The sequence below is a fragment of the Palaemon carinicauda genome, chromosome 37 (genome assembly GCF_036898095.1).
Source record: "Palaemon carinicauda isolate YSFRI2023 chromosome 37, ASM3689809v2, whole genome shotgun sequence".
NCBI classification, from domain to species: Eukaryota; Metazoa; Arthropoda; class Malacostraca; order Decapoda; family Palaemonidae; genus Palaemon; species Palaemon carinicauda.
In genome coordinates, this window is record NC_090761.1 from 4,605,369 (window position 1) to 4,615,368 (window position 10,000).

Consider the following 10,000-nt stretch of genomic DNA (forward strand, 5'->3'; position numbering starts at 1 on the left):
GTAGGATGCCCAATGTCTCCATTATAATTATTATTATTATTATTATTATTATTATTATTATTATTATTATTATTGCAAGTTTGGCTACAATCCTAATTGGAAAAGTAGGATGCCCAATGTCTCCATTATAATTATTATTATTATTATTATTATTATTACTAGCTAAGCGACAACCTTAAGTGGAAAAGCAGGATGCTATTAGCACAAGGGCTCCAACAAGGAAAAATAGCCCAGTGAAGAAAGGAAATTAAAAATAAACTATATGAGAAGAAATGAACAATTAGAATAAATAATCTAGAAGAGAAGTAATTAACAATTAAAATGAAATATTTTAATAACAGTGGGGCAACATTAAATTAGATCTTTCATATATTAGCTATAAAAGTTTAAAAAAGAAAACAAGAGGAAGAGAAATAAGATATAATAGTGTACCCTAGAGCAAGAGTACTCTAACCCAAGACAGTGGAAGACCATGATACAGAGGCTATGGTACTACCCACGACTATACATGTCATACAATTCCAAAGGTGATTTCTATATGAATTTATATTAGGTTTTAAATTATCATTTAGATATAGGTAGTAGGTTGGCCATGGCACCAGATGCCCGTTGAGATACTAACGCTAGAGAGTTATGGGGTTCTTTGACTGGTCAGACAGTACTACAGTGGATCCTTCTCTCTGCCAAACAATTCTTCTTCACCCTAGGGGTTAACTACTGCGCTGTAATTGTTCAGTGGCTTCTTTCCTCTAGTGAGGGTAGAAGAGACTCTTTAGCTGTGGTAAGCAGATCTTCTAGGAAAAGGACACTCCAAAATCAAACCATTGTTATCTAGTCTTGGGTAGTGCCATAGCCTCTGTACCATGGTCTTCCACTGTCTGGTGTTAGAGTTCTCTTGCTATTTTATCTAATTTTTCTTCCTTTTGTTTTGTTAAAGTTTTCATAGTTTATATAGAAAATATTAATTTGAATGTTATTACTGTTCTTAAAATATTTTATATTTCCTTGTTTCCTTTCCTCACTGAGCTATTTTCCCTGTTGGGGCCCCTTGGGCTTATAGCATCCTGCTTTTTCAACTAGGGTTGTAGCTTAGCAATTAATAATGATAATAATAATAATAATTTGATCGTGATATTACTGGAGGCATATTTTCTACTTGTTAAAAAAGAAAAAAAAATAAGGAAAATGGCAAATTATTTATATCAGTTTATCAAAATTCTCTGATGAAATGTACATATTTTAAGGTATTTATTGAATGGTAATATGGTCCCTGTTACATTTGATGAATAAAGATCACAAATTATTTCACCTTAGTAGATCTAACACGTTTATCTATATATTCTTAGATTAAATTTAATATTTCTAACTATTTATCTAGTAATCTAGTTCATAGAGTGGCAACTGATATTCTCGTATATAAAGTACAAGAAGAGCAGGTGATATAAGCATCACGCTACTAACAAAGAATGGTTGGTTTCCTCATTCTTACTTATATCTTCTAAATTGACATAATTCAAACGGAATTCGTCTCCTAACGCAAAGTTGATATGGCTTTCAGCGTAAAATTCTATACATCTAAACAGATAGGAAATATTTTTATGGTTTGATAAGGTTTTTCTACATTTTTCCCTTAGGTAACCGGAGTTGTACTATCAAGACTTATAAATGATTAATATAATGTATTATAAAAGGAAAAGAAATGAAAATGATAATCATGATTTTGATTCAGAGCGATGTTCCCAGTGTAAATGTAAAAAGAAAATGAAAACTTAACAATTTATTCGTCTTTCTTGACTGAGTTTAGGTTTGTACATTTGCTCCTCTTACTATAATTCCTTTCAGAAAGGATTTTGGATCTTTCTGTCCCTCTGTAATTAATGGCCCAGAAGTCTGTCATAAAGAAATAAATCTAGATATCAAAAGAGTGATTTTTACCATTATTCAAAAGAACAAATATCATTCCGTTCATCAAAACACTTGCTTCATAGCAACTATCATTAAATAACCAGGATGTTGAATTTTAAGGATAATTAACTTGTTAACTAAATAAAACTCCGATAAACGTAAAATCCCACGCAAATAAAAATAAACTATATTCAAGAAGAAAGAGACAGATTTTGTGTTTTCTAAATTCTAAGTCGGTCTAAATATAGAAATACGATTAAAATTAACAATTGTGATCCTATAGAGTTCTTGGTTTTCATTACATCTTTTTTAAAAAATTCTCATCAATCATCAATAAAGAATCTCTCTCTCTCTCTCTCTCTCTCTCTCTCTCTCTCTCTCTCTCTCTCTCTCTCTCTCTCTCTCTCTCATACATGTACAGAGGGAGCGAGAAAAAGAAGGAGTCTCCAGGGATGCTAGCATTCTTATTGTGTGTGTCTGTGTGTGTGTGTGTGTGTGTGTGTGTGTGTGTAGCCTACGTTTGTGTTTGCTTCGTGTATATTTATGTATAGGCTACAAATAGATAAATAAGGAATGAAGTGAGGTAGGATTTCCTTAGCAAATAAAAACTTCCGCTTATAAAGCCCCTTCTAATGATCTTAACTGTTAAGCATTCCGCTTATAAAGCCCCTCCTATTGATCTTAACTGTTAAGCATTCCTTCACAGTTGTAAGATTCTGTTTAGTATGAATATATATGGATATACATTGGCGAAAACAGATGCAGCCGTTCCCTTTCCACTGCATGACAAAGACCTCAGATATGTCAATTCAAGTCTCGGGTCTGGCCAGTTCTCGTCTGATCACTCACAGGGAACCAACTTAGTATGGGTGGCAGTGACTAATACAGCTTTGCAGATCATGGCGATACTCCAACCATTTCACCGTTAAGGTATCCCCACTCAGAAAGGGATATACATACATATATATATATATATATATATATATATATATATATATATATATATATATACACACATATATATATATATATATATATATATGTATATATTTATATTTATGTGTGTATATATATATATATATATATATATATATATATGAATATAAATATATATACAGTATATATACATATATATATATATATATATATATATATATATTATATATATAAATATATATAATATAGATATATACATATATATATATATATATATATATATATATATATATATATATATATATACTATATATATAAGAACAGACAATTAATGAAGAATGGTGTGATATTAAGAACATATATCGGTTAGTTGGTAGTGAAGTCTTGGGACACATAGTTACAAGGAGAAAGCTATGGATATCAAATGATACTTGGGATACTATAAAAAGGAGACAAAGACCGAAACTGATTGTTGAAAGTTTTCGGGGAAGTAATTTAAGTTACAAGGTAGAGCATGCTAAGTATTCCAATATTGTTAGTGAGGTCAAAAGAAAAGCCATTTAATGACTGGAGAGAATATATAGGCAGGAAAGTAGATGATGCTGACTATGCTAGGCATTCAGGAACTAGTTATGAAGTAGGAATTGCTCATATAATTATTAATGAAACCTCGACTGGGTCAAAGAAGAAGAAGCATATACCCATCAAAAAGAGAGATGGCTCTGTTATAGCAACAGAAGAAAGACAACATTGGATTGAACACTTTAGTGAGGTTATGCATAGGAGACATGAAAGAAATAATTTGATTGATATACCTGAAGCTGATGAAGGCCTTGATGGGCCCATAAATGAATTCAGTGTGGTTGAAGTCGAAGCTATCCTCAAAAAACTAAAGAGAAAGGGACGTTTCCCTCCATAAAGATCACAGTCAAGAGAATTTTCAATCAATAGGTTTCCAAATAGTATTATTATGATCGTCATTAAACAACCTATAGTAAGTAGGCCTATTTGAAATAATTTGATAAATCGATTGATTCAGATCTTGCAATTATTTTTTTTATTCGTAATTTGCCCTTTATAAAATGCATTCGCTATTTTTCCCGATTCACAGAAATGTATATATATATATATATATATATATATATATATATATATATATATATATATCTATATATATATATATATATATATATATATATATATATATATGTGTGTGTGTGTGTGTGTGTGTGTGTGTGTGTGTGTGTGTGTGAACTAAACAATATGAAACTGTCACTCAAATCATAGAACGATAAACTGGCCGAAAATGAAGTGACTCCCAGACTCCTTATAAGATTATTTTGTAGAATGTGGCATGAAGAGACAAAACCTGGTAAATGGTAGTTAGGAGTGTTGGGGAAAATAGCAAAAAAAAAAAAAGGTGACCTGACTAATTGCAATAATTACAGAGGCATAACACTTCCGTCAGTTGCTATGAAAATATATAGTATGCTTATTCTAAAGAGACTGGAGAGTAAGATTGATAAAAAGCTGAGAGATAGAAAAGCAGAATTTAGAAAAGGTATAAGTTGCACTAACCAAATTTTAATTTTGAGACATGTTGTACAGCAATGCGTAGATTATAGAAATCCCCTTTTGATGACATTTGTGGACTATGAAAAAGAAATCCCCTTTTGATGGCATTTGTGAACTATGAAAAAGCCTTTAATAGTGTACACCGGCAAATTTTGTGGAGTCCTGCGTTATTATGGAATTCCTTTTAAATATACAAATTTGATTAAGTCTGTTCATGAGCATAGCAAGTGCAAAGTTAATGTTAATGGAGCCATATCAAATGAATTCCCTATGAACAGCGGAGTACTCCAAAGGAATGTGTTGTCACCTATGTTGTTCATCCTCATGGATTTTGTAATGCGTAGAACAGACAGAGATGGTGAAGAAGGATTGGACTGAATTGGTGATAGGAATTTAGCAGACCCAGGGTATGCTGATGAGGCTGTCCTTTTTAGCAGAACACCACAGGATTTGCGATGTTTGCTTACCAGAATGCGTAAAATATCACACGAGGTTGGACTGAAAATAATTAGAAGAAAGACAGAGATGGTGGAGAACGGATTATGCAATGGAAGAGAAAATATCATTGGAAGGAGAAAGGATTAATGAGGTAGAATCATTTAAGTATTTAGGAACTATGATCTCCAATGCAGGGTCTTTAGAATCAGAGTTTAGTGAAAGAATGAATAAATGAAAACAAACAATAGCTACGTTAAGTAAAATTTGGAAATCAAATCCCCTAAAATTACATATAAAAATCAGACTATATATCAGTTTAGTGAGATCGGTGTTACTCTATGGACGGGAGTCATGATATGACTATGAAACAATCTCCAATAGATTTAATACATTTTAGAACAAAGTCCTCAGAAGGATATTGGGAGTTAAATGGTAGGACAGGATTAGAAAGGAAGCTATAAGAGTGATTACTCGAGTGTCATATGTGACTGAGATCATAGTGAGGGGTAGATGTAGATGGTTTGAGCATGCTTTTCGCACTCCCCAAGAGAGATTAGTTCACCAAATGTTCAGCTGGGCTCCACAAGGCACTAGAAGAGTTGGAAGACCCAGGCCTACATGGCTAAGTACTATGAAGCGTGAAGTAGGAGATGATGAATGGAGAAGTATTGAATTAAAAGCTCAAGATAGAAACGATTGGCGAAATCTAACCGAGGGTTTTGCGTAGGAGGAGATGATATATATATATATATATATATATATATATATATATATATATATATATATATATATATATATATATATATATATATATATATATATATATATATATATATATATATATATATATATACACAGTATATGTGTGTGGGTATGGGTACATATTTGCATGCATGTTTGTGTTAATACACAAATAGTAAGTGTTATTCTCAGATTAAGATAAAATAATTTCATATTGTTGGAAAATCTATACTTAATTTGAACATTTATGTTTTTGTTAAATTTCCTCGTTAAATATTTTGAGTTGTTACCGCAAATGTGGATGTAAAATTCATGGCATATCATGGCATATTGAATCTACAGCAATTCAATTCAGATTTATATGATCTTGTGCGAGATGCTTGTCAGGTACTAACAGAGAGGCGAGATGAATTATGCAAGTGAAGTTTATTCAACAAGACAACGACCTTATATACAGATAGTTGAGAGCAAGAGTGAAACAAAAGTCAAACAGAGTAACACATGCGATGGCAAGCTTAAACAGCTTTTCTGTTATCAGTGAGAGGAAGAGCAAGATATAAAAAAAACAGTAATAACTTTACAGTATACAAGCGTGTATGAAACACGTGGGGTACAATGTAGGCAATATTCAATATGATTTATTAATTATTTCACTTTCATTGCTGCTTCTGTATTACTTTCATGATAAATGTTTTGAAACTACGTTTTAAAAAAAAATTTCTTTCTCGTTTAAGTTTCAGGACAGTGCATTTGAATATTTTCTGCATTAACACAATCGGATTTTATTTCTTAAATCTCATTACTAATTGAAAAAAAAAATTAATGCCTCTTCGCTCATTTACATTTGCATGGGAGCGTCCTTCAATATTCCAGTTCCCAGTCACTTGCAGGCTCTTGATGTCTTTTCATTGAGAGCAGCTGATTAAATTTGGACGAGAATTGTTTTCCATAAGCCTTATTGGAGTACCATAACAGGAATCTCCCGGACAATGCAGTGATTAGACATGTTTACATATCCAGTGGAATGGGAAGCCTTAATTTAATGTTAATTTGAAGGATGCAAGTATTGAGTGTATTAAGAATTATATATGTATGTATGTATATATATATATATGTATATATATATATATATATATATATATATATATATGTATGTATGTATATTCAAATAAGCCATATATATTTTTGATACATTAATGTCTGGATTCTCTTAACGACCTCGGGATCAGAGCCCCAGGCGAAATCACACAAAGACAAGAGCTTGGCTCCGGCCGGGAATCGAACCCTGGTCGGCAAGCTTGTATAGTCAGTGACTAAGCCACGTGGCCAAGTGGCTTAGTCACTGTCTATACAAGCTTGCCGACCTGGGTTCGATTCCCGGCCGGAGCCAAGCTCTTGTCTTTGTGTGATTTCGCCTGGGGCTCTGATCCCGAGGTCGTTAAGAGAATCCAGACATTAATGTATCAAAAATATATATGGCTTATTTGAATATGAAAAACACGTAAAAATGTGCAAAATTTATCATGTATGTATATATATGTATATATGTAGCCTATATATGTATATATACATATATATTTATATATATGCATATAAATTATATATATATATATATATATATATACATATATATATTATAAATATATAAATTATATATATATAAATATATATATATATATTATATAAATATATAAATTATATATATATATATATATATATATATATATTATATAAATGTATAAATCATATATGTATGTGGATATGATATATATATGTATATATATATATATATATATATTATATAAATATATAAATTATATATGTATGTGGATATGATATATATATGTATATATATATATATATATATATATATATATATATATATATATATATATTATACTATAGTCCCATGTCTGGGAACCTAAATATTATATTACGTATATTACGGCTGGCAAACAACACAACCTTCTCGAGTTCCAAACTCACCAGTTTTTTTTTTTTTTTTTCTACATTAATCGGTTACACTTGAAAATATTAATACCCGAACTCTAAGACAATTATATTACTCCTATACAGCAAGATATAAAAGACTGAATATCCAAAGGTCTCATAATTACTCTCAAAACAAAAATGGGTGATTATTCTGAGGAATTATTCAAAACCACCTCTTACTTCGATTCATTGACAGGATACACTCTTTACAAAAATAAATATATTCTATATAAATTACAGCACTGAAAGAATTTACATAAAAAAAAATCACTCGAAATATTAAGTCTGAACAAAACTTAGATGAAGACAAAAACATTACGCTCTAAAAATTATATAACCACATGACTTGAAATATTAGAACTGAATAAAACCTTAGACTAAGACAAAAGAAATAATTACACTAATGCTTACATGAAGTAACTGATAAACTTACTAACTTCACGTATGTAAATTAGTCTCCCTGGGCCAGTTTCAAAGATTTACACATTACCAGCACTCATCAAAACACAATAAATATAAAACCACCGGGATAATTTGCAGCAACGTTTTATCACACGTCATATGCTGGGGCACAAAATCGTTTAGGAGAGGACACACTATAGGTACTAGAGAGAGTGAGGGATTAACTTTGGCTCTTTCACAGGATGGCTGTTTCTCTTCTCCTGCTATGCAGCCCTGGGGCTGCATATATATGAATTTAGTAACTTCTCGATTATTCTAACAGATTATTCTAGTGGCTTGGGGGCTCGCCTCTAGTGCCGCCAGTGTTATCAACGAGATAAAAATTCAGGGGGCAAACCTTGGTATCAGGGAACTCTCTGTCTCAGCTGCTTCGTCCACCCACCGTTATCGGAAATAAAAAAAGATTAAAACTTACGCTGGGGTTTTCGAAAACCTTCCAAAACACGTGGCAAATATAAGAATTCCGTATATTCTCACAAATATGACGCAATACCTTAGAGAATATAAAAAATATTTGCATAAGTCTCTCGTATGGATCATATAGCACTCTTAAACAGCTTACGTAAGACTTTGTAACAAAATACGTGAAATAAAAAGTTAATTCTTAAAAATAACGTAAATTTACATATACTGATATGAATGAAAAATGCAATGAAATTAACGACGAAAGTCTTACGTAATTTACACTACAAACGTATGCCTACATGAGAAGAATTCATCTTAAGAACTGGCTATTCACCTTCTTAATGCATATTTGAAAACATAAATGAAATATGTAAGTAAATAATTTACTCTATGTTAGACCAGGTTAGTAGGAATATATATATATATATATATATATATATATATATATATATATATATATATATATATATATAGCATATGCTATTAAGACTATTAAGACAATTTCCCCAATCGGAGACGCTTCATAGAAAAATATTACACCAGTTACTGTAATATTCATTCTTTAACTGCTGATTCGTGGATGAACCACTTGTGCAGTGAAACTTCCACAACATTGGTTGCTTCATACACATACAAAGAAAGTTTATCACCATCATGTTGAACACACTATCACACAGTTCCATTAACACATACCGGGTTTGTAAATTGCTGTAGAGATGAAAAGCCCTCTAAATGGTGAATGAACTGCTCTACTTACTGGGGAATGCTACAATATGCTGACCATATTATTATTATTATTATTATTATTATTATTATTATTATTATTGTTTATTTCGGTAGTAGACCCCCTTTCAGGCAAGTTTTGTTGAAAATATTGGCTGCCTCAGTTGCATTGATCTTATATTCCGTCTTCTCGATGGCTCTAATTATCTTCTTTTTAGGACTACTGCATACAGCCAGTAAATGAGCAAAATACATCCTTCATGGTGGGTAGTCAAATTCAGGAATAATTGGCGATTCAAGGTTTTAATATAAAATTTACAAATTAGATAAGATTCACAATTCAGGTAAAATTCACAATTTAGGTAAAAGTATACAGAGAACAAACTACGTGTTTCAGGAGTGCTGTCTCCCATCCTCAGGCTTTGAGTGCTAGAAACGATGAGAGCTACGTCCTTATATATGGCAATTCTGGCTTAGTCAGGGAGGCAGCAACTTTTTCATTGGCTACCTGGAGCGTCGTGGGTGGAGCTGGCTGATCCTCATTGGCTAAGCCGCTCCCCGAGAGAGGGTGTAGTACAGTCAGACTGCCCTCCCACTCACTCCTAGGTGTTGAGTCACGATCTTGTCCTCTGGGAGCTGGGCTCTGATTGGTGGGAGCGCTTGCCGAGAGGGTATGCTGGCTAGGCAGGCTATCCTGTCGCTGATCAATGCTGTTGGGGTTGTCTATGTCTTGATCTGTTGGGTTGTCCTGGTTGGAGGATTCATGGTTGGTTGGGTTATTTTTGCTTGTGTTGTTCCTTCGATAGGAGGGGAGGAGGAACAT

At 32.2% G+C, this 10,000-nt stretch overlaps 1 protein-coding gene across 1 annotated transcript in view; it reads right to left on the reverse strand.

Annotated features, from left to right (window-relative positions):
- LOC137628971 (secretin receptor-like) overlaps window positions 1-10,000 on the reverse strand; it is a 390,916-nt gene that overhangs the window by 159,840 nt on the left and 221,076 nt on the right. The gene's annotated exons all lie outside the window — the stretch shown is intronic.